Source organism: Lathyrus oleraceus, chromosome 4 (assembly GCF_024323335.1).
Source record: "Lathyrus oleraceus cultivar Zhongwan6 chromosome 4, CAAS_Psat_ZW6_1.0, whole genome shotgun sequence".
Lineage (NCBI taxonomy): Eukaryota > Viridiplantae > Streptophyta > Magnoliopsida > Fabales > Fabaceae > Lathyrus > Lathyrus oleraceus.
In genome coordinates this window covers 282,980,962-283,004,876 of record NC_066582.1, presented here as the reverse complement: position 1 = coordinate 283,004,876, position 23,915 = coordinate 282,980,962, and positions in this window count along the sequence as shown.

Sequence of the window (23,915 nt, the reverse complement as noted above, 5' to 3'; positions counted from 1 at the left end):
GAGAGATCAGACACAAACATCTGCTTGGGGAAGAACTTTTCACCAATAGCAGGAGATAACAAGCAAAGATATATGGCAAATAATGCGTCATGAATATCTGAATGCTATGATTATGCATGTATATGCATGATTTGTGTATGATTAATGCTGTCAAACAGACATATCTAACACAAATAAGTCCAACAATCACGAACAGACACTTGGCAAACGTCTCGACAAGAAGGGCGAAGCCCACTGGAGAACTCAAATAGGGAATAACCCAGAGAAGGATGAAAATAAATCATCGGGGATATCACACCCTATCCCAAAGCTACACTCGTAGAGGATACAAAGAAGATGTATTCAGGAGCAGCGAAAGAAGATGATCAAACAAAGAACTCAACTCTGATGGGGATTATCTCTTGAACAAGGGGATATTTTAACCATAGCTGGGAATAGGCAAAGTCAAGGCTTCCAACTGCAGGATGCAACACTCTGCACAAGAGAAGTCTTCCTGGAGCAAACAATCCTAACATAAGGAAGATGCAAAAAATTTGTCGGGGAGTTTCCAGCAACTCTCCTTGGGACAGGTAGTTTAAATAACAATAAGATCCATCGGAGAAGAAACTCTACTGGGGAAGCTTAACAAGGAATGATATGGAACTCTATGGGGAACAACCACCAACCAGATGTACATCAACCAAAACACTCCCTTCTATCTGCCAGAGAGGAAACTTTGGAAAGGAGAACAATAGATTTTTGCTCCACTAGGGAAGGAAATAAACATCTTCACCACCATCTCTAATGCTAGAAGAAATCTTCAGACTCGGAGGAGATACAAACATCAAGCTCTAATCTGGCAACCCTACTGGGGAACAAGCTGCAAATGCTCTCGAGGAAACTACCCTTGCTGGAGAAACTGGAAATGAACCCTTCATCAACAAGAAACATACCGGGGATACCTCTTTTCAAAATAAATGAAAAGGGAAACAAGCCCTTCATCAACTGCACTAGGCAACTTCCTGCTGAGGAGACAAATATCTGGAAAGATAGCTCTGCAGGGAACACATGCTTACTCCGTTGGAGATTCTTACTCAGGTTGGGGAAAGACAATCTTCCTCCTGAGTAGACAGTCAGGATAGTGAGACAAGGAATGTTCTCAACTCAAAGCATATCAACTTTTATCAATCTATAAGGGATTTTAGGTTAGTCCACACAAGGGATGAAAACCATACAAATGATAAAACACAAATGCTAGTGCCTGATATAGAGGGATACACGTCTCTAAAGTATCGAGGCAAAAATTGGAACAGAAGGGATCATTCACAAATCAATCATATACCGAACATGGATTGCTAAAACTCCGCGGGAGAAGCAAATATGTATACACAAACAAACTACCGGGAATGCATTGGATGGAAATACAACTAGGGGAAAGCAATCCATAAGATGAATCAATCCACTGCCATCAAGGAGAACTTCTCGTACCAGACTCTCTAGGAAGCTGATGATGTATTATTCTTTCTGCGCTCGCTGGGGAGACAACTTGAATACTGAGGACATTCCACTTATCCTTTGGTGATCATACGATCCTTGGGAAAGCACTGAGGACATTCCACTTATCCTTTCAGTCATTATGAATGTTCACTTTGTCTAAGACAATTTATTTATGAAAACTTTATTTGTTTAAAACAATGATATTCATTAGTTAAAACATGAAAACGTTTGTTAAACAGAAACAAATAAGAGTGCAAAGAATTGGATAAAGGCTCAAATTTATTTAAGAGAATGGTAGTCCGCAAATGGCGAGACCCCATGGATCTTTACAAATTTGAAATTGGTGATATACATGGAAAAGGGCTACATTAAACATAATGAACGTTTCTCCACCAACTCTGAATCCACTGTATTCGAAACTTCAGTTGTCATGGAGCGAGAATCTTTGACAGATGATAGTTGTAGAACAAAGTCTTGTCAGGATGCAGTTACTTGCAAAATCCCTAATTTTTGCCTATATTGCCCCAGGGTGAGGTACTCAATCTAGCGGGATATATATTCATTTTTTTATGTCTCTAACTTTTGCCTGGATCGCCCTTTTGGGTTTTCAATCCACCGAGACGCTCATTTTTACCTAAGCCGCCCTTTCGGGTTTTCAACTTAGCGAGCTATTCTATTTTTATTTTTAGGCGAAGTATTTCTTGACTGCATCTGAATTCACAGGACGAGTGAAATCCTCCCCATCCATAGTTGTGAGCAATAGAGCACCGCCTGAAAAGGCTCTCTTGACAATGTATGGACCTTCATAGTTTGGAGTCCACTTGCCCCTAGAATCGGGCGCGAAAGACAAGACTTTCTTGAACACGAGGTAACCTTCTCGGAACACACGAGGCTTGACCTTCTTATCAAAGGCTTTCTTCATCCTTTGTTGATACAACTGACCATGGCACATGGCAGTTAATCTCTTCTCTTCAATCAAATTCAATTGGTCATAACGACTCTGAACTCATTCAGCCTCAATCAACTTGGCTTCCATCAAGGCTCTCATTGATGGGATCTCGACCTCTACGGGGAGCACAACCTCCATGCCATATACAAGGGAGAAAGGGGTTACCCCTGTTGAAGTGCGTACAGATGTACGATAGCCATGCAAAGCAAATGGAAGCATCTCATGCCAATCTTTGTACGTAACAAGCATCTTCTTGATGATCTTGTTAGCAGCTTTAACAGCCCCATTCATCTTGGGTCTATAGGGAGAAGAGTTATGATGTGCAATCTTGAACTCGCTACACAGCTCTTTCATCGTCTTATTGTTGAAGTTAGATCCATTATCAGTAAGGATCTTGTCTGGCACACCATATCGACATATGAGTTGGTTCTTGATAAACCTCACAACCACCTGCCTGGTCACATTTGAATACGATGTCCCTTCAACCCACTTGGTAAAGTAATCAATGGATACGAGAATAAAACGGTGACCGTTTGACGCCTTAGGCTTAACCATGCCAATCATGTCAATCCCCCACATGGAGAAAGGCCATGGTGAAGAAATAACATTCATAAGTCTCGGAGGAACATGAATCTTATCAGCATAAATTTGACACTTGTGGCATTTCTTCACAAATTTGCAACAGTCAGACTCCATTGTCAACCAATAGTAGCCTGCTCTCAACATCTTTTTCTCCATGGCATGTCCATTGGAATGAGTACCAAATGAACCCTCATGGACTTCAGTCATCAATAGGTCTGCTTCGTGTCTATCCACGCATCTGAGCAGAACCATGTCAAAATTTCTCTTGTAAAGCACATCACCATTAAGGTAGAAACTGCCAGATAATCTCCTCAAAGTCTTCTTATCTTTAACAGATGCCCCAGGCAGGTGATTCTGACTTTGAAGAAAACACTTGATATCATAATACCAAGGCTTATCATCTTTTACCTCCTCAACTGCAAACACGTGAGATGGTCTATCTAAGCGCATCACGGTAATGTTTGGGACTTCATTCCAATAATTGACAGTAATCATTGAAGCAAGCGTAGCGAGAGCATCCGCCATCCGATTCTCATCTCGAGGAATATGATGGAAGTCAACTTTAGTAAAGAAAGTTGAAATCCGCCTCACATAATCTCTATATGGGATGAGGCCAGGCTGATTTGTCTCCCATTCACCCTTAATCTGATTAACAACAAGGGCCAAATCGCCGTAAACATCAAGATATTTAATCCTAAGATCAACACATTCTTCCAAACCCATAATACAGGCCTCGTACTCCGCCATATTATTCGTGCATTTGAAAGTTAGCCTTGTTGTAAAAGGAAAATGTGTGCCCTGAGGAGTAATAATCACTTCCCCAATACCATTTCCATATTGATTGACAGCACGATCGAACACCATACCAAATCGGGAACCAAGCTCTGGCCCTTCATCGAGCGTAGGCTCATCACAATCTTTCATCTTCAAATACAGAATCTCCTCATCAGGGAAGTCGTATTGCACAGACTAATAATCTTCAATTGGTTGATGTGCCAAATGGTCAGCCAAGATACTACCTTTAATAGCTTTTTGAGCTCGATGAAATTCTGGTATCAGATATGAGATGTCGAAGGTAATGTCACGACACTAAATATCTGAGTAATACAAACAGAATAAAGATAGAGAATAGTAATGCAAGATACACAAGCAATTGTTAACCCAGTTTGGTCCAACTCACCTACATCTGGGGGCTACCAAGCCAGGAAGGAAATTCACTAAAATAGAATCAGTTCAAAGACTCTCCGTACACTTCAACAAGTTACAGTCTTTCTCACATAATCTCTACCCGTGTAATTTCTACCTAAGCACTCTTAGATATGAGAACCCACTCACTTCCCTACAATCACACCTGTGATCTTACACAACAATCCCTTGAGAAAAGAAAACACTTTTCAATAACACACTCTTGATTTTACTTCACATTTTCAATCAAGAAGACACACTCTTGATCTTTCTTAACAGCTTTGATCAAGAAGACACACACTTGATCTTGCTTCATAGCTTTGATCAAGTAGACACACACTCTTGCTTAACATCTTTAGAGTGACAAATTACAACCACAAATCAGTCCAATTCAATCATCAAAAGATGACTTGAATGGCTTACAAGTCTCACGACTAAACAGACACAAGCCCTAGCTCTCTCTCTATATTTTGCTCAGTATTGGTTGTGTTGTAAAACAGGTATTCTAAGTCCCTTTTTATAGAAGCTTTCAGCTGGGCTTGGACATCTTGAAAACCCTAAATCTATTTTCCAATCAAATCTTCTTATGACAGCTGGTTAGATCTCTTTGGAAAATAAGTAAATCAGGTTGTAATTAATGATTGAATGCGCCTGCAAATCAGATCTTCAATCATACATAGATTGCCATTAATTGTGCAATCAGAAAACACCAGACATTCACACTGAATGTTCTGTGTACAGAATGTCATGACATCGGGTCTGACATCCTGGAAAAATCCTGCATAATTCCATAATTCATTTTATAACTTCCAGCAGGTACAGCCATATCAGATGCCATGACCTTGTGTATGACATCTTGAAACAATCCTGCATGAACATGTCTTTCATTTAAACTCCAGCAGGTACACATATATCAGATGCCATGACCTTGTGTATGACATTCTGAAACAATCCTACATTATCATGTTCTTGAACTCCAACAGGTACATAGGATATCTCATGTTAAGACATCACACATAACATCTTGTGAACACTCTTTGTTTTACCAAAATTGTTGCCAACACTTAGAATCAACAAACTCCCCCTTTGGAAAATTTTGGCTAAAACATATATCTGTCCTTTTTGTCCACAAGAAAACTATCAGCAGTTAAACAACAGTTTAAACAGCAGCAAAAGCAAACACAATTACTAGAAATAGATACTAGTAATACACACATGCACAAGGGTACTTCTCTTCCCCCTAAATCTGTGCAACAAAAATAGAATTACTAGTTATGGATGCAACTAGTAAGACACACAAAAGCACAAGGGTACTACTTCTCTCTTAAATCAGTGCATTCATCTCCATGAAAATAACAAAACTTGTGCACTTCCTCCAATAATAGTTGTCAAGCAACATACATCTCCTCACAGTTCCAGCTCCACATAAACACTTCTCCCCCTTTTTAGTCAAAATTGACCAAAGGTGACCAATTAGACAAAATAAATGTCAATTAGCCTAGCAGAGAATGTCAGCACAGATGTTATAACATTAAAAATGCTAAAACATAATTGTTCAGGAGATACAAACCATCATCATACACAGCTGTGACAGCTGAGATAATGAACAAATCCATGGAACTCATTAAGAGCGCAAAAAATTACAAACAGGCATTAATGAGGACTGCCACAAATTACACATTTTTCAAAAACAACAATAAAATCTTCAACATCAGAACAACTTCCATAACAACAGCCACTCAGTCTAGTCTTCGCCACAACACACTTTACCTAGTCAGAAATATCTTCTGAGGTAAACAAACACAAACTCCTTTGCTTTCTATATGTTCTCATGAACACAGATCCCCAACTTCCCCCTTAAACATTCAAATTGATTGGCATCCAACGCTTTAGTGAAAATGTCTGCTAATTGCTTTTCAGTAGTAACATGCTCCAGAGTTATGATCTTCTCTTCTACAAGTTCTATGATGAAGTGATGACAAATGTCAATGTGCTTTGTCCTGCTATGTTGTATAGGATTTTTGGAAATATTTATAGCACTCAGGTTATCACAGTATAATGTCATGACTTCATGTGTGACATTGTATTCAGACAACATTTGCTTCATCCAGACCAGTTGAGAACAGCTACTCCCAGCTACTATGTATTCAGCTTCAGCTGTGGATAGAGATACACAATTTTGTTTCTTGCTGAACCATGAAATCATATTGTTCCCCAAAAAGAAGCATCCTCCAGATGTGCTTTTCCTATCATCAGCACTTCCAGTCCAGTCAGCATCACAGTAACCAGTCAGCATGGATCCAGATCCATGAGTATATAACATCCCATAGTCACTGGTGCCATTCACATATTTCAGTATTCTCTTCACTTGGTTTATGTGACTGACTTTTGGTTCAGCTTGATACCTAGCACAAACACCTACAGCAAATGCAATGTCAGGTCTACTTGTTGTGAGATATAGTAGACTACCTATCATGCTTCTGTATAGACTCTGATCTACACTGACACCATTTTCATCTTTGGAGATTTTCACATGAGTAGGAGCAGGTGTCCTTTTATGGCTTTCATTTTCCATGCCAAACTTTTTCACAATGTTCTTGGAATACTTGCTTTGAGATAGAAAAATAGAGTCTTCCATCTGTTTGACTTGTAGCCTAAGAAAGTAGGTTAGCTCTCCAACAAGGCTCATCTCAAACTCAGATTGCATTCGTCTAAAAAAATGTTCAACCATCTGTTCTGACATCCCACCAAATACAATGTCATCTACATATGTTTGTGCCACCATGAGCTTCCCTCCTTCATTCTTCACGAATAGAGTTTTGTCAATACCTCCTTTCCTGTATCCATTGTCAGTGAGGAACACTGTGAGTCTCTCATACCAAGCCCTGGGAGCTTGCTTCAACCCATAGAGGGCTTTCTTCAATCTGTATACATGTTGTGGGAGATTTGGATCTGTGAATCCTTTAGGATGTTCAACATATACTTCTTCATTTAAGTAGCCATTCAGGAAGGCACTTTTTACATCCATTTGAAACAGTTTGAATTTCAGAATACATGCCACTCCAAGCAATAATCTAATGGACTCAAGGCGAGCTACATGAGCAAATGTTTCACCAAAGTCTACTCCTTCAACTTGAGTATATCCTTGAGCTACTAATCTAGCTTTCTTTTTAGTAACAACCCCTTGTTCATCATATTTATTCTTATATACCCACTTTGTACCTATGACATTTACTCCTTCAGGTCTAGGAACCAATTCCCATACTTCATTTCTCTTGAATTGGCCTAACTCCTCTTGCATGGCATTGATCCAGAACTCATCAGTCAAGGCTTCCTTGAGATTTCTGGGTTCAATCTTTGACACAAAGCAGCCATGTGAGATCACTTCCCTTGATCTAGTAGTGACTCCTTTCTCTGGATCTCCTATGATAAGATCTTTGGGATGATCCTTCTGAATTCTGATAGAGGGTCCCTTGTTGATTTTGTCATCTTCAGGTTCAGCTTGAGGAGGTTCTCCTTCCTTATTTTTGTCTGAGAAGTCAGCTGGAGAATCATTCAGAGATGTCTCGACATCGTCTGTGACATCAGTCTGTTGGTCATCAACTACAACATTAATGGATTCCATCAACACATTAGTTCTGGAATTAAAGACCCTGTAAGCTCTGCTGTTTGTTAAATAGCCCAGAAATATTCCCTAATCACTTTTGGGATCCATCTTCCTTCTTTGCTCACGATCAGCCAAGATATAGCATTTGCTACCAAATACATGGAAGTATTTGACTGTAGGTTTTCTTCCTTTCCAGACTTCATATAGGGTTGTGGGTGTCCCTTTCTTTAATGTCACTCTGTTGTGAATATAACAGGCTGTGTTCATGGCTTCAGCCCAAAAATGGTAGGGCAATTTCTTAGCATGAACCATAGCTCTAGATGATTCTTGAAGAGTCCTATTTTTTCTTTCCACCACACCATTTTGCTGGGGAGTGATGGGAGATGAGAACTCATGATGAATTCCTTCTGAAGAGCAGAATTCAGCAAATTTGCTGTTCTCAAACTCCTTCCCATGATCACTTCTAATTTTGATAACAGGACTTTCTTTTTCTCTTTGTAGTTTCAGACAAAGCTCCTTAAAGACTTCAAATACATCAGATTTTTCTCTTATAAAATTGATCCAGGTGTATCTGGAGAAATCATCCACCACCACATATGCATACTTCTTCCTACCAAAGCTTTCTACTTGCATGGGTCCTATCAAGTCCATATGAAGGAGTTCCAAGACTTTGGTAGTGGTGTCTTGTCTGAGCTTCTGGTGTGACATCCTTGTTTGTTTTCCAATCTGACATTCTCCACAAATTTTTCCCTCATCAATCTTTAAGTTGGGAATTCCTCTAATAGCTTCAGCTGATATGATCCTCTTCATACCTTTAAGGTGTAGGTGGCCCAATCTTTGATGCCATATCTTCACTTCTTCCTCTTTGGCTAAGGTACACATTGAAGAGTATCCAGTTTCTTGAGAGCTCCACATGTAGCAGTTGTCTTTGGACCTAACTCCCTTCATGATTACTTCATTTTCCTTGTTAGTAATCAGACATTCAGTTTTGGTGAAGTTTACATTCAGACCTTGATCACATAGTTGACTGATGCTTATAAGATTAGCAGTTAATCCCTTAACAAGTAGGACATCGTAAAGGTCTGGAACTCCAGCGCAATCCAGCCTACCCATTCCCTTGATTTCAACCTTTGCACCATCACCAAAGGTAACATAACTCATGACATGAGGGTGAAGGTCAGTTAGCAGATTTTTGTTCCCAGTCATATGTCTGGAGCAACCACTGTCAAAATACCAATCTTCTTTGGCTAAAACTCTGAGGGAAGTGTGAGCTATTAGACTTGTAACCTTTGTCTTAGGAACCCATTGCTTTTTGTTGACAGTCCTGTGATGTTTGGATCTTGATTGGTATTGAGACTGAATAGGGCCAGGATAACCATATAGCTTATAGCAGAAGGGCTTCAGGTGGCCAAATTTTCCACAGTATTGGCATCTCCATCTTTGATGTTTCCCTTTTTGTTATTGTGACATCTGATGTGACATTTCAGGTTTCCTTTTAACATGGCTGCACTTAGGTTTGGATTTTGGTTTGCAACCAGTGTAACTGCACTCAACCTTGAATCCAACGCCAAATTTATTTCTTGTTGTTTGGCCAGTCTGGAGAATCTTGTCTAAAATGGCAAATCCATTGTTAAGCATTCTTACATACTTAGTCATCTCATCTAGTTTGGAATTCCAGAATACAACTTCAGTCTTCAATTTTGAGATGGTTTCCACATACTCTTCCTTTTCATTTTCCAGCTGAGCTATCACTTTCTTCTGGCTTTCAAATTGTCTGCACACTCCTGCACTTTTGTGGCACAACTCTTTGTAGGTAGTGGCCATCTCTTCAAAGGTTCTTTCATCATCAATTGACTCTTTTGTAGCTTCTTTTGTTTCACTTCCATCAGACCAAGAGGCAACAAGACTCCTCTTTTATTTCTTGAGGTAGGTCCCACATTCAGTTTTAATATGACCATACCCATTACACTCATAGCACTGAACTTCTTTGGGCTTTTCTTCAGACTTTGTTTTCTTACCAAAGCTGTTGGATTTACTGATGTCAAATGCGATGTTCTTGACATTGCCCTTTGCTCTCACATCTACCTTTTTCATCAGTCTGTTGAACTGTCTTCCCAGCATTGCTATCTCATTTGCCAGATCTTCATCAATATCTTGACCACCTTCCTCATCTTCCTCTTTAGTGTTTAAGATGAATGCTATGCTCTTGACTTTCTTTTCAGCTCCATCACATATTTCCATCTCAAATGTTTGGAGGGACCCAATTAGCTCATCAACTCTCATATTTGAGATGTCTTGAGATTCTTCTATGGCTATTACTTTCATATCAAATCTCTTGAGGAGTGATCTGAGTATTTTTCTTACTAACTTTTCAGTTGACATCTCCTCTCCCAAAGCTCCAGAGGCATTGGCAATTTCAAGGATACTCATCTGAAATTCATGAATATTTTCATCTTCTTTCATCCTTAAGTTTTCAAACTTGGTGGTGAGCAGCTGTAGTCTAGACATTTTCACTCTAGAGGTGCCTTCATGAGTGGTTTTGAGAATTTCCCAAGCATCTTTAGCTACTTCACAGTTGTTTACTAATCTGAAGATGTTCTTTTCTACTCCATTGAAGATGGAATTCAATGCTTTAGAATTTCCAAGGGCTAGGTCATCCTCCTCCTTGGACCATTCTTCTTTAGGCTTTTTCTCAACAATGGCTTCACCTTCTTTAGTAACTACAGGGTGCACCCATCCTGTCAATACAACCTTCCAAGCCTTGTTATCAAGAGATTTTAGAAAGGCTACCATTCGAGGTTTCCAATAGTCGTAGTTAGAACCATCCAAAATTGGTGGCCTGTGAACAGATCATCCATCTCTCTCCATTGTACCAGAAAGTGTTGTCCCTAGATCTCACCCAGAACCAGAGTAGGATGCCTGCTCTGATACCAATTGAAATTCTGGTATCAGATATGAGATGTCGAAGGTAATGTCACGACACTAAATATTTGAGTAATGCAAACAGAATAAAGATAGAGAATAGTAATGCAAGATACACAAGCAATTGTTAACCCAATTCGGTCCAACTCACCTACATCTGGGGGCTACCAAGCCAGGAAAGAAATTCACTAAAATAGAATTTGTTCAAAGACTCTCCGTACACTTCAACAAGTTACAGTCTTTCTCACCTAATCTCTACCCGGCAATTTCTACCTAAGCACTCTTAGATATGAGAACCCACTCACTTCCCTACAATCACACTTGTGATCTTACACAACAATCCCTTGAGAAAAGAAAACACTTTTCAATAACACACTCTTGATTTTACTTCACATTTTCAATCAAGAAGACACACTCTTGATCTTTCTTAACAACTTTGATCAAGAAGACACACACTTGATCTTGCTTCACAGCTTTGATCAAGTAGACACACACTCTTGCTTAACAGCTTTAGAGTGACAAATTACAACCACAAATCAGTCCAATTCAATCATCAAAAGATGACTTGAATGGCTTACAAGTCTCACGACTAAACAGACACAAACCCTAGCTCTCTCTCTTTATATTTCGCTCAGTATTGGTTGTGTTGTAAAACAGGTTTTCTAAGTCTCTTTTTATAGAAGCTTTCAGCTGGGCTTAGACATCTTGAAAACCCTAAATCTATTTTACAATCAAATCTTCTTATGACAGCTGGTTAGATCTCTTTGGAAAATAAGTAAATCAGGTTGTAATTAATGATTGAATGCGCCTGCAAATCAGATCTTCAATCATACATAGATTGCCATTAATTATGCAATCACAAAACACCAGACATTCACACTAAATGTTCTGGTACAGGATGTCATGACATCGGGTCTGACATCCTGGAAAAATCCTGCATAATTCCATAATTCCTTTTATAACTTCCAGCAGGTACAACCATATCAGATGCCATGACCTTGTGTATGACATCTTGAAACAATCCTGCATGAACATGTCTTTCATTTAAACTCCAGCAGGTACACATATATCAGATGCCATGACCTTGTGTATGATATTCTGAAACAATCCTACATTATCATGTTCTTGAACTCCAGCAGGTACATAGGATATCTCATGTTAAGACATCACACATAACATCTTGTGAACACTCTTTGTTTTACCAAAATTGCTGCCAACACCTAGAATCAACACTCTATACTTAATATCATACTCAGATAACAACATTTGCCAACGGGCAATTCTCCCAGTTAAAGCAGGCTTCTCAAAGATCTACTTGATCAGATCCATTTTGGATATCAACCAAGTTGTATGATTCAACATATACTGGCGTAAACGCTTAGCGACCCAAGCCAGAGCATAACATGTCTTTTCAAGCATTGAGTAGCGAGACTCATAGTCAGTGAACTTCTTACTCAAGTAATAAATTGCATATTCTTTCTTTCCTGATTCATCTTGCTGGCCAAGGACACAACCCATGGAATCATCAAGCACAATCAAGTACATAATCAACGACCTCCCTTCAATAGGCGGAGACAAAATCGGAGGCTCAGACAAATACTCTTTGATGTTGTCAAAGGCCTTTTGGCAATCCTCGGTCCAATCATGACGCTGATCTTTCCGGAGGAGCTTGAATATAGGCACACATGTGGCAGTCATGTGGGATATAAATCTCGAAATGTAATTCAAGCGGCCAAGAAAACCTCGAACTTGCTTCTCAATTTTGGGCGCAGACATCTCTTGTATTGCTTTGACCTTGGCAGGATCAACTTCAATACCTCTCTTGCTGACAATAAAGCCCAATAACTTGCCGGAGCGGACTCCAAATGTACACTTGTTCGGATTCAAGCGGAGTTTGTACTTCCTCAAATGCTAGAAAAGCTTCAACAAGTGTTCTACGTGTTCAACTTCCATTTTTGACTTTGCAATCATATCATCGACATACACCTCGATCTCCTTGTGCATCATATCATGAAATAAGGTAGTCATAGCACATTGATACGTGGCTCCGGCGTTCTTCAAACCGAAGGGCATCACTCGATATCACAATGTTCCCCAAGGTGTGATGAATGTTGTCTTCTCCATATCCTCAGGTGCCATTTTAATCTGATTATAACCGGAAAATCCGTCCATAAATGAAAATACATTGAATCTAGCCGTATTATGTACCAACATATCAATGTGTGGTAGGGGAAAATCATCTTTTGGGCTAGCTTTATTCAAGTCACGGTAATCTACGCACATTCGGACTTTTCCATCTTTCTGAGGCACATACACAATATTGGCCACCCATTGAGGCTATGTAGAAGTCACCAGAAACCCTGCATCAATTTGCTTTTGAACTTCTTCTTTAATCTTCACTGCCATATCAGGATGGGTTCTTCTGAGCTTTTGCTTCACAGGCACACACTCAGGCTTCAACGGCCAGAAATGTTGCACGATATCAGTATCTATACCAGGCGTGTCTTCATACGACCAGGCAAAGACGTCGACATATTCTCGTAGCAACTTAATCAACCCCTTCTTAACAGACTCTTCAAGGAGTGCCCCAATCTTCACTTCACGAACGCAGTCTTCAGACCCCAAGTTGACTATTTCCAAATTCTCAAGATGTGGCTGAATGACCTTCTGCTCATACTCAAGCAGACGGGTAATCTCATCAGGATTCTCTTCAACATCATCTTCTTCTGCCTCAAATACAGGGAATTCAAAGTTGGGAGATGGTGTTGGATCATTATGTTCAATGGGTTTGATTAACCTGCATAATGATTTTGAGTATCAAAGAGATTTCAGAATTCAAACAAGGAAAATCATTATGCAGAAGAAAAGATTGATTTTATTCTCTTTTTTTTTGTTTTATGGTGATCACCAATTTCATGCGAAAAGCAAAAATGAAAAATAATTTGGAAAACAAACATTTAACATGCGATTATTAATGAATATCATTGTATTAATCAATTATGCCAACAATGTCTTCACTTCTCCTTTTGGCATGGGAGAAGGGTTTTTAAACAAAATGAACATATTATGTTAACTTATGGATAATTGTTGAAACATCCACAGCAACCCAATTATTGCAGATCCCGCCAGGTATGACAAAGTTGTCGAGGTCTTCCTCTTTATCTTCTTCAATAATGGCAACAACTTCTTGATCTTCAACGGTGTGGATGAAACCTCCACTCTGAAACAACCCAAGATCATTAGAAACACCGGAAAAATACCCTATACCAGCCCGGGATTTATTATCTTCCATCCTTATCATTTTCCCCAAACCATTAGTTGCGCCATGCTTAATGGCCAACTTCGCGCCATTGTAGGAGACAAATGAAGAAAGTCCTTTCCTAGAAGGCTCAACAATAGACAAGGCTTGGAACGGAGTTCCAACCTCATCCTCAGCATCAATGTAGGAAAAGGAAGATAAATGGATGACCAAGAGAGCCTTCTCTCCCCCTATCACCACCAACTTCTTGTTCTTGACGAACTTCAACTTTTGGTGTAGGGTGGATGTCACGGCACCTGCCTCGTGAATCCATGGTCTACCAAGTAAACAATTGTATGACGGATTTATGTCCATAACTTGGAAAGTGATATGGAAATCACTAGGTCCAATCTTGATCGGGGGGTCTAATTCACCCATCACAGTCTTACGCGATCCATCAAAAGCTTTTACAACCACTCCACTCTGCCTCATGGGAGGCTCCTGATATGAAAGTTTGGCGAGAGTGGACTTTGTCAATACATTAAGTGATGACCCTGTGTCCACTAACACATTGGATACGGCATCGTCTTTACAATTCATAGAAACACATAAAGCCAAATTATGGTCTTTTCCCTCCTCGGGCAAATCATCATCGCAGAAGCTCAAATTGTTGCAGGCAATTATATTTGCAACAATGTTGTCAAACTGTTCAATCGTGACATCGTGATCCACATATGCCACGTCCAACACCCTTTGCAACGCTTCACGGTGTGGTTCTGAATTCATCAGCAAAGATAGGACAGATATCTTTGATGGAGTTTGAAGCAACTGCTCTACAATGTTGTACTCGCTTCTCTTGATGAGCCTCAGCATCTCATCACCATCCTCTCTCAATATGCCAGACTGGCCAACTAGGATGGGAGCTTTGTCAGCTTTGACAACAACAGGGTCAACACCCTTCACAACAGGAATAGAATGATTTGAAAAAGAAGTCACCACGGGACCGACAGGACTGACAACATCTCTCTTCACGATGTCTTCATGGGATTTCGGGTGAGCCGAGAAAACACGACCACTACGGGTCACTCCACTAACATCGGATATGCTTACAATAGAGGTTGAGGGAAACGACACCTCCTTCCCATCTTCTAGCATAACAACATTGTAACGGTACGGGACCGCTTTGTCTGACGCATACGGGACAGGGCCTGCTGGCTTTATCACAAGAATTGACACCACCTTCTTTTTGCTGCCATCATAGTTAATGACAACATGATCAGGAATATTGAACATGGGAGTGATAACATCAACTTCATCCTTATTACAATTTTGAAGTATCTCAATCATCCCTTGGTCTAGCATCTCTTGGATGTCCCTTCTTATCTTGCGGCATCCTCTTTCATTGATAGTGCACAGGTGGCATCTATCATGATCATGCTCATAGTGACTGTGCTCACACAACAGCCTATGCATTTCCACTAGGGACTGCCTTATGTCATTCACATAAAGGACTTTATATTTTCCAGGGAAACCCTGGACCATATTGACAGCTGCCTTCCCATGCTCGGGCAATGGGTTCTTCTTAACATTCGGGCCTACATCCTCAAAAAATAGTATCCCACTCCTCACAAGGTCTTGCACCTTGGTCTTCAACGGAAAACAATTCTCCACGTCATGTCCGGGCGCATCGGAATGATACACACAATGGAGTTCAGGCTTGTACCACCATTGTGGATTGGCTGGCACAGCAGGAGGATCACGTGGAGTTATCAACTTCCTATCAATCAAGGAAGGATACAATTCAGCATAGGTCCTAGGAATCGGGTCAAAAGTCACCCTCTTCCTCTCATAGTTGTTGGTGCTGTTGTTGTTACTACGAGGCTGGTAAGCCTGTTGTTGTTGACGAGATTATTGTTGTGGTTGTTGAGCTTCTCTAAAAGTAGGTGCTATATGAGCCAGCTGGTGTTGGTTGACGAAGGGCCGCACTTCCTTCCTCCTCACAGAGGGTCTTCTTTTATTATGGGAAGAAACAACATGAGTCTCCCTTTCCTTCTTCCAAGCAAATCCTCCATATTTTTTTTATCGATTATCATCACGGGACAAACGTCCTTCACGGACTCCCTCTTCTAGCCTCATCCCCATATTTACCATTTCGGTAAAGTCCGAGGGAGCACTAGCAATCACGCGCTCGTAGTAGAAAGAGCTCAAAGTCTTTAGAAATATCTTTGTCATCTCCTTCTCCTCCAATGGTGGCACTATCTGAGCTGCCAATTCTCTCCATCTCTGGGCGTATTCCTAGAAGGTTTCTTTGTCTTTTTGGGACACCACCCTCAATTGATCTCTGTCCGGAGCCATGTCCACGTTGTACTTGTACTGTTTCACAAAAGCCTCTCCTAGATCATTGAAAGTGCGGATGCTTGCACTCTCTAGCCCCATATACCAACGAAGCGCAGCACCTGTCAGGCTATCTTGGAAATAGTGAATCAGTAGTTGATCATTATCTGTCTGGGTCAACATATTGCGGGCATACATCACAAGATGACTGAGTGGACACGAATTTCCCTTGTACTTCTCAAAGTCAGGCACTTTGAATTTGACTGGGATTTTTACGTTGGGCACTAAGCACAACTCAACATCACTCTTCCCAAATAGATCTTTGTCTCTCAGTGTTTTTAGTTCCTTGCACAGCTCAAGGAATTGGTCCTTCATCTCATCCATCTTCTCATAAACGTCCGAGCCTTAAGATGGCTCGGAGTGATAGATGGTATCTTCAACACGTGGCAAAGTATGCACAACGGAAGGTGGCACGGACATGACCGGGCTAGATGCCGACATGGAAGCAAAAGTGGGAGCGAAACCCTCTGGCATAAAATTGGGTGGCATTCCCCAAGGGAATCCAGCAGGCAGATTCGGAGCGAAGTGGGCGGTGGCAGCAGGCACTGTTGAGGTAACCACTTCGGAAATGACAGTCCTCGCGGGAGGAGTTGCAGGAGTTAGAGAGGCTTGACTCTGTGCAGCAAGAACTGACTCCATCATAGCAGTCAGTCGGGCAATCTCCTCTTTCAAATCTCGGTTCTCTTGCTCAAGGTGTTCCATGATCTTTGACTGATTGGCTCGAGTGTTGTACCGGTGCGGCAGCTTGTCTTTGAAATAAATGAAGAGCAAAGAGTTAGACCACTGTATCCAGAGCTCGGAACCAAAACCTGCTTATGCATATGATGCATGCAATGCTCGTGCACATGATTTGTTTTTAATCGGAGGAACTTTATAAAGATATATTTGCAAATGTTTTGAAAATATTGAACTTTTTTAAGACATATGTGGAATACTCATATCAATATAATATTTAGAAATTTTTTACACCAAGGAAGCAGTACAGTCTCGGTAACCAAATATAATACAAGAGAAAAGGAGAATAAAAATCCTATGGCGCCCTAGAAGCAGTCCTCTAAAGCCTTCGAGATCGGAAAATACGTCGCACAAAGCCTCTTCACCTCTCTCTCATAAGCTGCTTCCATGTCGGCCTTCTGCTTGGCGAGTTGATCATATCCCTTCTTCCAAAACCTAGACGAGTGAGGTAGGAGAGAAGTAACCACATCATCGGGTTCATCAATGACCTGATGCTCTAGAAACTCTAGCATTGCATCCTTATCCTTGAGCTGCTGAAGAAGCTCCTCACGCTCACGAACCCAAGCACACGAACGGTCTTTGTCTCTCAACTCCTATACTCCTTGATTAGGGAGGGTTGAAGGCCCAACCATAATCATAGGGGTAGGTCTCGGATACTCATACGGCATGCGGTACTCGACAACTCTCTTCCTCACCTAAGAGGTATAAGGCTCCAAAGCAACACAGTTCTTCGGACCAAGCTCAATCCTCCCTTTCCTATGAACCTTGCGCCAGGCGCGAACCATCCTATCCTTCAATTTTTGGGGATCTTTACCCTCTAGAAAGAATAAGCCTTCCAACGAAATGTTGTTAGGTTTATCCTTTAATGGGAACCCAAGCTGACGACGAGCGAAAGCAGGGTTGTAGTTAATTCCACCATGTGTACCAAGAAGAGGTACATTGGAGAACTCACCACAAGAATCAATAATCTTAACGCCATCATAAACACGATTATACCAAGAGATATCATCATTAGTGAGAGACATAAATCTCGTGGACCACTGTAGACATCCATTGTTCTCCTTGAAGGCAAGCGTCTGAGGCAATGTGAAATAAACCACTTGTACAACAGAGCCAAACAACATACAATAGAACCACCACCCTTTGCATTCCTCATATGCAAAGAGAAATAAGTGTCACCCAACAGAGTCGGAACGAGATTAAGAGAAGAGAAAATCCTAATAGCGTTCATATCCACGAAGTTGTCAATGTTGGGAAATAACACTAGCCCATAGATGAGGAGTACAAATATGGCTTCAAAAGCTTCCTTGCTCATGGCCTTCCCAAACAAGGTAGCTTTGGCAATCAGAAAATCATACGGGAGACCTTGAATTCCACCCTTGGTAGTCATATTAGCAACAATGTCAGTTACCTCCACATGAAGCATATCAGCAATCTCTTGAGAAGACGGAATCTTCTCTAAACCACTGAACGGCAATCGGTCAAGAATAGGTATACCCACATGATAAGCGTACTCCTCCAATGTAGGAAAAAGCTGGAAATCCGGAAAAGTGAAGCACCGATACAGAGGATCGTAGAATTGCACCAACACACTCATCAGACCCTCATCCACCTTGATAGTGAGAATAGCTAGAAGCTTCCCATGGCGAGCTTTGAACTCCAAGGGCTCTAATACATAATATGTCAGACGCCTTAACTCTCTCAAGTCGGGTTGTCTGAAACTGTACTTCTTCATATTCCTTCTTTGCTTATCCGTGTCTGATAATTTGCAAACAGACCTTTTTAAGTTCCTTATAAAATCTTATTGTCGATGACATGAATGCGGATGAATGCATTGATGCACGGATGCAACAAACATACTTAAGGATCAAGCAAGTCACACCACAAAAAGGTCACGGGATGGCTCATGTCATCGTCAATATCAATCATCCATTTTGTTGGATTATGGTTTACACCTTATCAACACCCAAGTTCCATTAATTTTGAGGATATACCAGAACGGATCGACCGCGAATCACGGGTTTGTTGTGAGTCACGAGAATGGATTCTCGGTTAAGAACCACCCAACGGGAGTGTACTATGGTTAAACCTGACGATCATGTTTCTAAAAGGTTCCCATAGTCATCATCCCATCATTCGGATATTATCGGATAAAACGACTACTCGTCCTCCAAAAATATTCTCAAGAGAGACTCTTATGAGTGTAGTATCGCGTAACAATCGCATCAAATCTTACACTTGAACGATCTTCGCACTATGTCCTAAAATAGGCAAAGATGGGCTAGGTATCTAAGGTGCTTGGCTTCTAGGATTTATATTGGAAAGAGTAATGCATAACCACGACTACTCGTGTGACATTAGTGATCCTAATAAAACCTCCACCAAGTGAATGTACTTGCAAATTAACTTGTTAACGAATAACTCCACACAAGTTAACAAGACTATGCCATTCTCATATCATAAGTGCACTCAAGTTCGGGTATAGAACTCATCTCACAAGAAACCACCAAGCATACAAGCAATTAATATATCAAGCAATTCATACATTACAAACAATACATTCATCCCAAATTTGCATAAAAATATGCCACAAATAAATATAAACATACAACACATACAAGCAAAAAGTAGGCTAAACCCACTGGAGACTAATTTCTAATCCCCAGCAGAGTCGCCACTTTTCTGTAGCGGGGTTTTCGTTACCTTTAGGTTTATTGACTAAACCAAAAGTTAACATACAATTCGAGTCGCCACCGCACTTTTATTTATCCAAAGGAAAGGATAAAAAGAGAACAAAAGCCAAGTAAGAAGTTTTTCAAATCAAAAACTAATAAAAATGTCTGAGATCTAGGTAAGGGGGTTGGTTATGAAATGGGAAGGTTTTACGCACCCAAAACATCCTTAGTACTCTAAGGGAACCTCTTTTTTCAAATATGTGTTGTAGGTTGGTATTTGTGAAAAGATTTGTGCAAAAGATTAGAGGGATGAGAAGAGAATAAATTATATTTACAAATTTTGTTGTTTGAATGGATGAACCCATTGCCTACGCACCATCACAAAGGAGGATCAAAACCTCGTAGTTCGGGGTAAAAATTTCAAAGATTGGTTAATTGATTTTAATCAAAAGCCTTAAGGTATTTTGTTGTCAACGGGAGAAAACTCAACCTAAACCAACAATCCACCATGTGATGAAGGCTTCAACATGCTAGTGAGGGATTAACCCTATAATAAGCATGGAAGGCTTATAATCAAACACTAAGGATGAGGTGAGATTTACATCAACCACTATGATAACTCAAACCTATGACTAATCTTTTTGAAAAGGTTTTAACAAAGTGGCCATTGGAACCACAAAACAACTTGAAATGGGTTATATTTACAAGTTAAATTTATTTACAAAATGAGGTCAAAGTTGGATTGAAGTTTATTTACAATGAGTATTTATGAAAAGGGTTTTTAAAAGTCAAAGGCTTAAGGCCTAGGTTTCTAATTTGAAATAAATTCAAAGTTTTGAAAATGATTTTTGGCTTGGTTAGAATGGGGAGAAGAGAGAAGGGCTATTCCTAAAGCATACAAAGATAAGAGGGGAGAGAAAACCCTTGTTGGAGTTCCTTTTCTTGGAGTCATAGAGATGACTCAAGATGCTCCTTTCCTTTGGACTTAGCACATAAACAAGCAATCAATAAATTGAATTCAATCTCCTAGGATCTCCATTTGGCTTGCCTCTTAATTGGGCTAATCATGACAATGGTCCTCTTTTCACAATCTTAAGATGAGGTTCCTATCACACAAAAACACACATAAAAAAGCTCACAACATAATAAAGGGAATGGACAAAGAATAAGTTTGAGGAGAAGTCCTTTGAGGTCAACTTTGAATTTTAGCATTCTAAAGGCATGAGGCCTAGTTGCTCTTCAATACATTTTTCATTCTAAAGGCATGAGGCCTAGTTGCTCTTGAACTCCTTTAAGCATGGGTAAACCCTAATTCTAACTCCTTTCTCCTTTTGCATTTTTGTTCACATCAAAACAAACACAAACACAACAAAGTTGCAATATATCTATATACAATAATGGGCTCAAATGAGCAAAAGAAAAATGACATAAACATAAAATATGTGCTCAAGTGAGCAAAGATGAAAATCAAGATGAATAATGAGCAACAAATAAATGACATTGAAAGTAAATGACAAGAATTTAAAAGCTAAAATTAAAGTAAGTAATTAGTGGAGTTATGTTAGCTTGATATAAGACATTGTAGCGCTATGTTAAGCAATCGTATGTGGACTAATGTAGTAGTCACACCTATCTGAGAACGGTCAATAAGAATATAGGCAAAGAACACAAGTTAGAGGTCATGCCTAGTAAGCCAAGCTCCATAAACTTGTCATGCCAAACAAGAGGGGAAGGGCCTTGTATTGACTTTTGGTTATTTGCTTGACCAAGAAGTAACCTATCTTTGACACAAAATAACTCACTTGATCATGGATCAAGTTGAGTTTGGTTTGGATCAAAGAAGATTAAACTTCTATTTGTCAAGACCAACCTCAAGACTTTAACTCATTGGCCATTGAGGGAAAGAAAGAGATGAAGATGAAAGGGAGGGGTAAGAAGTCAACAACTAATCCCAATTGATCTAGGGATAACTCATCCTTGATCAAATTCATTCATCTTTCTAGGTGATGATCCTTAAGGATTTTCAAAACCATAAGATTCAATGAATTTGATAAGAGTTGAATCAATTCAACCTCAATCAACACCAAACAGAAGAGAAATGAATATAACAAGTCAAGAAGTCAATGATATATTTTTTGTATTTTTTGAATTAAAATAAAATACAAATAAAAAATAAACAAATAAGGTTGAACCTTAAATCCAATTCAAAGCAACTTCAATGAGTCCAATTAAATTCTCATAGGTTCAACATAGTCAAACAAACTTTGACTAATTTTCTCACCAATTTTTGAAATCAGAAAGTAATTAAAATCAATTAAAAACAACCCAAAAAATAGCATAATATGAATTAAAATCTCAAATAATCTCAAAACAAACAAGAAATTGCTGAAACTATTTTTCATTGACTTATCATGATCCATAGATGCTATGAAAATATTTTTGTATTTTTTAAAAGTCGGAAAGTATTTTAAAATGAACTAAAATCATTAAAAACCAAGTAATTCATAAAAAATATCAAATGAGGTCACAAAAATAATTAAAAATCATAATATGAAACTAGATTTTTCAAGAATTTTTTTGGAGTTGGTCTCATATTTTTCTGACTTCAAATGAATTTTTAATGAATTTTTGAAAATGAAGTGAATTAACAGAAAATAAAAAGAAAAAAGAAATAAGCGAAAAATGCACAGCCATCTGATCGGCATTCATTAATTGACGTGGCACAAGGCGCGACTTAGATCTGATGACACACGGTGCACTCAAGTCAAACACGCCACATGGAGAGTTAAATGAAGTATTTAAAACGGATGCACACGATTAGATCATGGAAGCAAGATCCAAGGGCCAGGGAGTAACACACGTTGTGGTGGTGGTGGAAACCACTGTCTTCTCCGGCGAAGCAACAAATTCCGGCCAAATTTGTAGAGAAATGAACCTCAATGAAAATGAAAAACAAGGCCATGGAAATAAAGCTCTTGTCATGTAGATCATCATTGTACCAATGGATTTCTTTAAATTTTCCTATATTGAGAGAAAATGAAGGAGAAAATTATGGTGTCCACACGGATTGTTCATGAAATGAAAAATTAAATGCATAAATTGATGAATTAAAGAACTTCCCTTGATTAAATTTGATCAGAGGTTGAAATTGCTTCATGGGCAAGGCACAGTCAAAGCATAGTGAAATTAGGGTTTCCTTGGGAAACAATCTTCAAGCCCTTTGGGTTATCTTCATAAAATTGGAAAATTGAGATACTTGGGAGACATATATGATGATTAGGAACTTTGTGGACCATTTTCATGCTTTTTCTCATCTTCATCTAGTCATTTCATTGGGCTTAGGAGCCTCCTAGGAGCATTGTGGAGCACATGATCACTTGAGCTTCAAAACAAAAAGAGTTAGTGACATATTTTTGTGCTTTTGGTTAGTAATCAAATAAGAAAAGCAATAATATACAATACAAGCATGCTTGGTGATCTCAAAACACTCAAACAAGTCCCAACCCTAGGGTTAAGGAGCCAAACATGCTATGATCCTTAAGGCAATGCACTTGTGCAATGACATGATGCCATGAGGGATCTTAGGGTCAAAATTAGGGTCTTACACCCTGTCTAGAACCGAAGTCGATGGTTGCATAGTACGGACTCCCGAGGTGAATACATCGTAAGAGTCGGTATGAGAACCTCACCCAGAATAGATTCCCTTGATGGAGTTGATGACCAAAAAGCATTTTCCGTAGCATCAAACATTCTTGTGAATCAGTGACTCTAAGGGTCCTTTACAACAAAACCCTAGATCATACCCGGTGAGAACCCCGTTTTGGAAATAAATCATATTTATTTGTACCTCGGACCTTTGAACCTGTACCAAAGAAAACACATTACATCCATCCATTCATTGCATACACATAAAAAGAAAAACTCTTAGTTTGTTTCACATTGTTCCAGGAATTCAAGACTTGTTAGCAAAATGAGTCCTGAGAGAAGAAGCAATTTTCAGTTCAAATACAAGAAAGTGGACCTTGCCAACCTGTAGAAGTTGAGTGCCAAAGTGACACCGATCAAACTCAACGGCTTTGTGCAAGACTATGGAAGAATTTTGAATATCTTAAATGAGAAGATAGACATGATGACCGTGGTGACTATTGCTCA